The 7,699-nt window shown below is 42.1% G+C and overlaps 1 long non-coding RNA gene across 1 annotated transcript; it reads left to right on the forward strand.

Annotated features, from left to right (window-relative positions):
• The first annotated feature begins 620 nt into the window (after positions 1-620).
• On the forward strand, positions 621-3,199 carry LOC134492529 (uncharacterized). Its single transcript, XR_010067456.1, has 3 exons — positions 621-679; positions 2,354-2,422; positions 3,143-3,199. It is a non-coding gene; the product is annotated as an uncharacterized LOC134492529 (long non-coding RNA).
• Positions 3,200-7,699: the final 4,500 nt, after the last annotated feature.

Genomic DNA, 7,699 nt, shown 5'->3' on the forward strand with positions numbered 1-7,699 from the left:
CTGCAGATGTTTCCCTGCCAGGCTTGGTAACATCATCAGTGCAAGGCAGAGTGAGATTTGCTGACTGTTGATGTAGATTGCTTGCCCTGCCATTCTTGGGGGTGGGGGGGTGGCTTCCTTCTTGACGGTTCCTTGATTAGAATATTGTTTCTTCTCTGATGCTTTATTTGGTTCTGTTTCCTGCTTATTTGGGTGTTAGCTGCTGGAGGGGATGTGTTCTAGACTATTTGTTTCTCATTCTATTTTTTAATTTCTCATACTATTTACTCATATTTTTACTTCTAGCTGCCAAATCTATAATAGTCAACAATGGAAATGTTTAGATAATTTAACAAATGGAAGCTGGCATTCAAATATATGGCCTATAGCTATGATGGGAAAAAAAATCACAAATAGAATTAAAATTTTAAATACAAAGAGGGCCAAATCACAATTTTTTATCAAATCTGGAACACTTAACATACTATCTAAGGTGTAACAAATATTGTGGTATCTGAATATTGCAAGTGCTGTAAATCTGTAATGTTCAAGTATAAAATAATTTTTTAAAAAATATCAAGTTGGTTGATACATAATCCATAAGTAGACTGGGTTTACTAAAATAACACATGTTATCTTGCAGTGGAGATTCATGTTAAACAACCCCAAGAGATACAAACCACACACCACACTTCAAAAGGTAAGATTTTCTGTACTAGTCATACAACAAAAGCTACAATAACAAGCTAGACAGATGTAATGCCAAGGTACTGCTGCCTGGAAAACAGTAAGATACCTCTCCAGCAACAGAATCAGAATGGCCTTCCCGTAGACATCAGGATATTTCATGTGCTTGATGAGTTGTTTTAGTTTTTGAAAAGTAATGGCTCTAGAGCCATTTTAAATCATGGGAAAAAACATGAGAATTTGACACTAGAGAGAAAGCTCTGGTGAGGTTGCCTACTGTAGCCTATCTGATGCTCCATTTCCTTTTTTCGATTTGATATTTAAAACATGATGTTCTGTAATGTAATCTTATTAAAATGTTAGGTTAGGTTCCTCGAGTCTGTCACTAAGAACAAGTCTGGTTTACTGAACTTATGCAGAAGAATATAACAATTAAGTGAATTGTGGGGGAGATGGGCGGTAAAAAAAATATGACAAATAAATAAAATAAATAAAAAATCCTGACCTTATAGAATGGATTGTATCATTTCAGTCTGCAGGTGCAGGTTTAAACTGGTTCTCCTAAAAAAAAAAAAAAGACAAAAATTCAGAAAATTACTACACCCAAAGGAGGTTTTCCACTTCTGGGCTATTAGAATGTTTGCACAGCCTTCAGTTTTCATTCACAGTTGGAGATCAAAGTAAAAAACCAAGACGTTCACTCAAATGCAGCCAATTTTCTGTCACTAGAGCTTTGCATCTTGATCAGGAGTCCCGGGATATTTTTTTTTAACTCAGGAAAATGTTTAACAGGATCCTCGGCCTGAAAATTTTTGAAAACTCCTGCAGTACAGTCAGAGCAGCCCACTGGGCTTGTGAGTGACAGGCTGGGGGCTACAGTTTAAAAACAGGGGCTTGGACAAGAACAAGCTTTGGACTCTGTTCTCTTAAATTCCATAGAGACCATAATGGCCAAGGCAGGAACATTTTCAGCAAGCTTTCTAGTATTTCTTTTGCAGGGACTTTATTAAAGATCAAAGAAAAAAGAAAAAGACAAGAGGGTATGCAGTGATTCTAGTTTTACAATGACACAGGAATCTGGGAAGTGAAGCCTATATGGAGAGACCTGAATAGAGGATATTCTTGTAGGTTTTCCACAAAAGCCTTTTCTATTTAATACTTTCTGTACTGTGGCATAGCTGATAAAATGCTGATCATTCACATTTATGATTCAACCTAAGATAATTTTCAAGGCTGCACGAGCTGAGAACTTACCATCTGGACAAAACTAGGGTATGGCTGATCCTAATGATCCTACTGGGGAATTCTTGGAGGAACGGGCCTTCCTGTGAAGTTTTAAATAATTAACTCTCCCAGGGGATAAAAGAGGATTTGATTTTCAAAAAGACAAGAAAAATACCTTCCTGATCCTTTACACTTAAAATCCAGATAGTTGTACTTTTTTCTTCATTCTTTTTATAATCTTTATGTTTCATTTCTGTTGTATTAATTATCATTGTTTAGTGCTTCTGGTCTTGGCTGAAATGCAGGGAAGGAAGGGAGGGAGGGAGGAATGAATTCTGGCAAATGATGCCAATTCAACGAAACCCATCAGAAATGTTGTAGCTCAGTTTTCCTTTCCAACTGACTTTGATACAGCATCCTTCTCTCTAAAGACTTGTTCTGACCTTTTTGTTTTGAATTTTAGAAGTGATATTTGGCCCTCGCTATCCTACCATGGATGTAAAAGAGCCCCCCATGGAAATCCCACTGACAGGTACAATTTACATATCATTTAAGATGAGTGATGCCTGTTATAGATCTAATGGCAACTCTTGTTACTAGCATTTCCAACAGCACTTTGCCAGCTGGACTGCCTCCTCTGGAGGAGGATAGATACTTCAGAGTCAAGGTGTTTGGGTAACATTTGAGCAAAAGTGTCATATATAACAAGAGGTGTATATAGTATCAACACTTCTGAGTTTCTTTGCAATAAGACACTCATACTTGGATTGAATTAGCTACATTCTTAATACAGGTGATGCCTGAAGAATGTTTTATGGCAGTTTGTCTTGGCCATGCTTAATGATACCAAGGGTGGACAATTTCTGCCTGAGTCTGGAAGACTCTGAAGTTGTGCAGACAAAATCTGATGACAAAGTTGCTAATTCTCAGTAAGTGACTGTTTGGGTATGCATATATATTGTAGGAAAAATATGGACAATAGGTACATTAAGGTTCTGTATGTTTTTGCATTTTAAACCTGCCAAAAAATATAAAGGACCCAAAATGTAAATCTCACCCAGAGATGTTAGTGGCTTACAAGTATACCTTTTGAATTTCCCCATAAATAAAAATTAAAAAAATATGACCAAAAGCCACAAAAATATTGCCCATCTAAGAAATAACCCAAATAAAGGTAATTTATTTCATTTAGAAAATAATCATACATAGTTTTGGGGGTATTAATTAGATTGCTTACTTATATTTATTACAGGATTACGGGATGACAATGAAGATATTCCTCGAAACCTGTTTTTCCAACCAATACCACGTAAGGACTTGATTTAGCATAGCTAAAACTCGGTGTCATGTGAATCTAACTACATGTATAATTATTCGCCACAAAGATTATGCAATCTGCAAAGCCCCTATTCAGTGCTAGAAACGAAATATCGAATTCCAGAGAATCTGGACTGTCAGAAATCAGTGCTGCTTATGAAGCATTAAGAATCATTCAAATTCCTTGGCATTCATAGCAGAGTTTTTAGGCATCTGAAGGATGCAGTATCTATAATTTCCAGAACCCTACTCATATGCCTAACAGTATCACTAAGAGCAATAAAAATGTATCTATGCACAAATTTTATAAAGCTAGAGACCCACTAGAAATTACATCCAAACTGCCTTTTTTAGGGGATCCATTTAGTTTCCGTTGACACTCAGAATGTGTCTGTGTCTGCTTTGCTGTTTCTATTAGGAAAAGTATACCCCGCAATTATGACAGTACTTCCTCATAAAACGATGACAGGTAAAATAGGTCAAGCTAGCAATTTTCACCATAAATTCATAACATTATTTTTTACAGCTAAGAGTTTATTTTATAATGTATTTATCATTTTGATTATAAGACCTTCCCAAATCTGACTCTGGGCGGCAAGCAGAAAAATGAAGCAGAAAAAAGAAGCCTCACGCGACATGAAAACTTTATCTCAACCGAAGCGAGCAGTACACACCAAACGGGCACACCACCGACCTATCCCGGAGTTTGGGGGGAAAGCTAGGTTTTTAAAGATTGCCTGAAGGCTTGTGGGGCCAGGGACTTTAGACCCTCTGGGGGGATGCGATTCCAAAGGCAGACCCTACAACAGAGAAAGTTTGCTTCCTGGGTCCCATCAGATGCAGTTGCTCAGTGAATGAGACACAAAGCGTGCTCCTTCTGTCGGTGGGCAGAAATAATGGGAGAGTGGTGGTTTTGCAGGTAGCCGGGCCCTAGGCCATGTTGATTTATTTGAAAGATTTGGATGGCCACCCCTCTTAAAACACAACTCTGGGCAGCTCACAACAACAATAAAACCCCAAACTATAAGAACATAAAACTGTAAAACATAACCAAAACCTGGCACCTCAGTCATCCCCTTGGGATGCCCCAACAACCAATCCCCTACACCCTCACTCTACCCCAGAACCTGGGTATAAAACCAGGTCCGGATGCCTTCTGGAAGGCTAAAAGGGTGGGGGCCAGCCAGATCACCAAGGAAGGGTGCTCCATAAGGTAGGGGCAGCCATGGAAAAGGCAAGCTTCCAAGGTCCCACTAGATGGCAAGATTTCAGGGAAGGGGCCTGGAGCATGCCTACTCTATCTGATCTGGTAGGACAGGCAGATAATCTCAGGGAGAGGCAGTCCTGCATATCACCTGGTCCTGTGCCATGTAGGGCTTTAAAGGTGATAACCAGTGCCCTGAATTGCACCCAGAAAGAAAGTGGAAGCCAGTGCAGCTTGCACAATGGAGGTGTAATATGGGTGAACCTAGAAGCACCCAGCACTGTGTGCAACGCTGCATTCCGGACCAGTTGTCGCTTCTGTGTGGCCTTCAAGGGCAGCCCCCAGTAATCCAAACAGGAAGTGACCAAGGCATGAGTGACTGTGAGCAAGGCCTCCTGATCCAGGAAAGGTTGCAATTGATACACAACATGAATCTGTGCAAAGGCCCCCCCGACCACGGCTGCCACCTGCTTATTGAGTGGGAGCCGTGAGTCCAGGAGGACCCCCAAAATGCACACCAGCTCAGTCCAGGGAAGTACAACCCTGTCCAGAGTCAAAAATGACATATCACCAGATTCTGGGGGGCCCAAACCCAAAGCCACTCCATCTTCCCAGGGTTGAATCAAAGTTAGTTCTTCCCCATCCAGACCCTCACAGCCTCCAGGCACCCAGCCAGCACCACAACAGCATTACCTGCCTGGCCAGGTATGGAGAGGTATAGGTCGGTATCAACAGCATACTGATGATACCCACCTTGTGCCATTGAATGACTTCACCCAGTGGTTTCATGTAGATGTTAAAATGGAGAGGCGAGAGACTGGAGCCCTGAGGCATCCCTCACTGCAGGGGCCTAGGGCTCAGCCTCTGCCCCCCAACACCAACTGAACCAGCCATGTACGAAGGAGAATCACTGCAAAACAGTGCCTCCCACCCACAGCTCCCACAGCCAATCCAGAAGGATACTATGGTTGATGGTACTGAAAGCTGCTGAAATATCCAGGAGAGCCAGAACAGTTGTATCCCCCGCCATCCTGAGCCCTCCAGAGGTCATCCACAAGCATAATCAATGCTGTCTCGGTACTGCACCCTGGACTGAATCCAGACTAAAAAGGGTCCAGGTAATCTGCTTCATCTAACACATCTGAAGCTGAGAGCCAACCACCTTTCAACAACCTTCCCCAAAAGGGAAGATTGGAGACTGGACAAAAGTTGTCTAACATGGTTGGATCCAAGGATGGCCTTTTGAAAAGGGGTCGCACCACCACCTTCTTTGAGGCAGGCAATACCACTCCCTCCTGCAAAGAGGTATTAACTGTTGGCAGATTGCTGGCCACAGCAATTTTGGTCACAGACCCATCAGCCAAAGATACACTTTGTCTTTCAGTTTTAGACAGTGACACAAAAGAGCTTTTACAATTACATAAATGACAGTTGGCCCCAGAATCTAACACCCATACCTCAGAATTACCCTTCTCAGCAACCTGTGCAATTTGGGTTGTCTGAAGAGCCTTCTTCTGTGTTGCCCTTGTGTTCTTCTTCTCTGTCTTTCTATTCTTGGGTCTCAAGGCACAGTCTTTCTGCAAATGTCCAGCTGAACCACAAGTGAAGCATCGCTGGCTGGCTAGCACTGTGGCCTCAGCTTTCTTTCCCTTCTTTTCCCTTGTTTTCTGGTATTGCAGCTTTCCAGAAGAGATGGGGGGGATCTTTCCTCTCTCTTCTCCCATTCAGCGAGTAAGCGCTGTGTAACATACGATGGGGTGAGGTCTGTTTCAGGCATAGCCTCCAGGGTACAAATCAGTGTGTCCCACGTTTCATTTAGTGAGGACAGGAGGATATATGATTTTGTGAGAGGTGTAAATTCCATTCCTCTCTCCTGCAACTCAACAAACAGCTGCTGAATATAATGCAGGTGCTCAGGAAGGCTATCTCCTTCTGCAAGGTAGGCTTTGTACAGCTTTTTTGTCAGGGTAACTTTACTCCCTGCTGTTTCCTTTACATATAAGTCTCTTAAAGCGTCCCAAAGTTGCTTTGCAGACTGCATGCCTCGCACATGGACTAGCTGATTGTCCTCAACTCCCAGGATAATGGTGGCTCTAGCCCACTCATCCTGTCTCAGCCATTCAGCACTGGGATTTGGGGGGGTTTGCTCACCAATTGGCAGCCAAAGATTCTCTCTGCAAAGATACATCTCCATCTTCAGGGCCCAATTCAAATAGTTGGTCTCTGATAGGCACTCCAGAGGCATCGCTGAGGGCTGGGAGGTAGCCATGGCTTCTTCCTTCTTTTGCAAGTCACCTCAGCTGGCTTCTTTGTCCTGTAGACCGGCAGTTGCTGGAAAATCTCCAGGTGGCTCCAAAGAAAATCTTCACAGGTCTTTGCTACTTGCCTTTAAATTGTGCATGAGGTGTGGAGCTGATCTCTCTTTTCTCTCTGGGTTTTACTGGGCTTACTGGCCTGTTTACTGGGCACATAACCTGTTGGCAGATTGCTGGGAAAGCCTTTGGCCCAGGAGAGATCAGAAAAGTCACACACACCAGGCATTTCTATAAAAATAATTTATTTACAGAAAGCAAAACGAAAGCAAAACATATTTAAAAGTCTCGGGCTCTCAGTGAGAGCAGCCTGACTTTCTACATGCCTGCACAGAAGAGGAAACAGAAACAAGTCCAGGCAGGTTCCTCCCCCCCAGGTGATGCAACCATTAACACATGAAAAGGAGACAATTAAATTCAACCTCTTCAAAATGATTAGTTACCATAGCAACCTTAATCTGTAGTAGGAAACATTAACATTAACCACTGCTTGGATCCAGCCACATGCCAGCTCCCAGAAGGCCCTAACCAACCAGGAGGGGCCTGGGTCCAGAACACAGATGTCCAAGTTCACAGCCATGAGGACCCTGTCCACTTCCTCGAGATCAAGTGGCTCAGACTCTAAACAGGGCTCAGACACCATGTTATAATGAGTCAACAATTTCTGCTTGTTCATTACTATTCTGATTGATGTGCTTATTTATTTATCATATTTGTTCACCTCCCGTCTCGTATATTTGTAATGCAGTTAATTACTGACAGATTGGATCCAAATGTTTGTAAGCACTTTATTTTTTCATTATCAAGCAGATAATGTAATCTCTATCGACAACTTTGCAGATAGACCCGAAGTACAAAGCTGAAATATTCTTATCATTCAGGCTAAATCTTTCTCTGTCTATAATATAATTCTTTTCACTTTGTTCCTAGCAGCTTCCATATCCTCTCTCCTAGCATTCATTTAGTTGGGAAATTA

Source organism: Candoia aspera, chromosome 2, assembly GCF_035149785.1.
Source record: "Candoia aspera isolate rCanAsp1 chromosome 2, rCanAsp1.hap2, whole genome shotgun sequence".
NCBI classification, from domain to species: Eukaryota; Metazoa; Chordata; class Lepidosauria; order Squamata; family Boidae; genus Candoia; species Candoia aspera.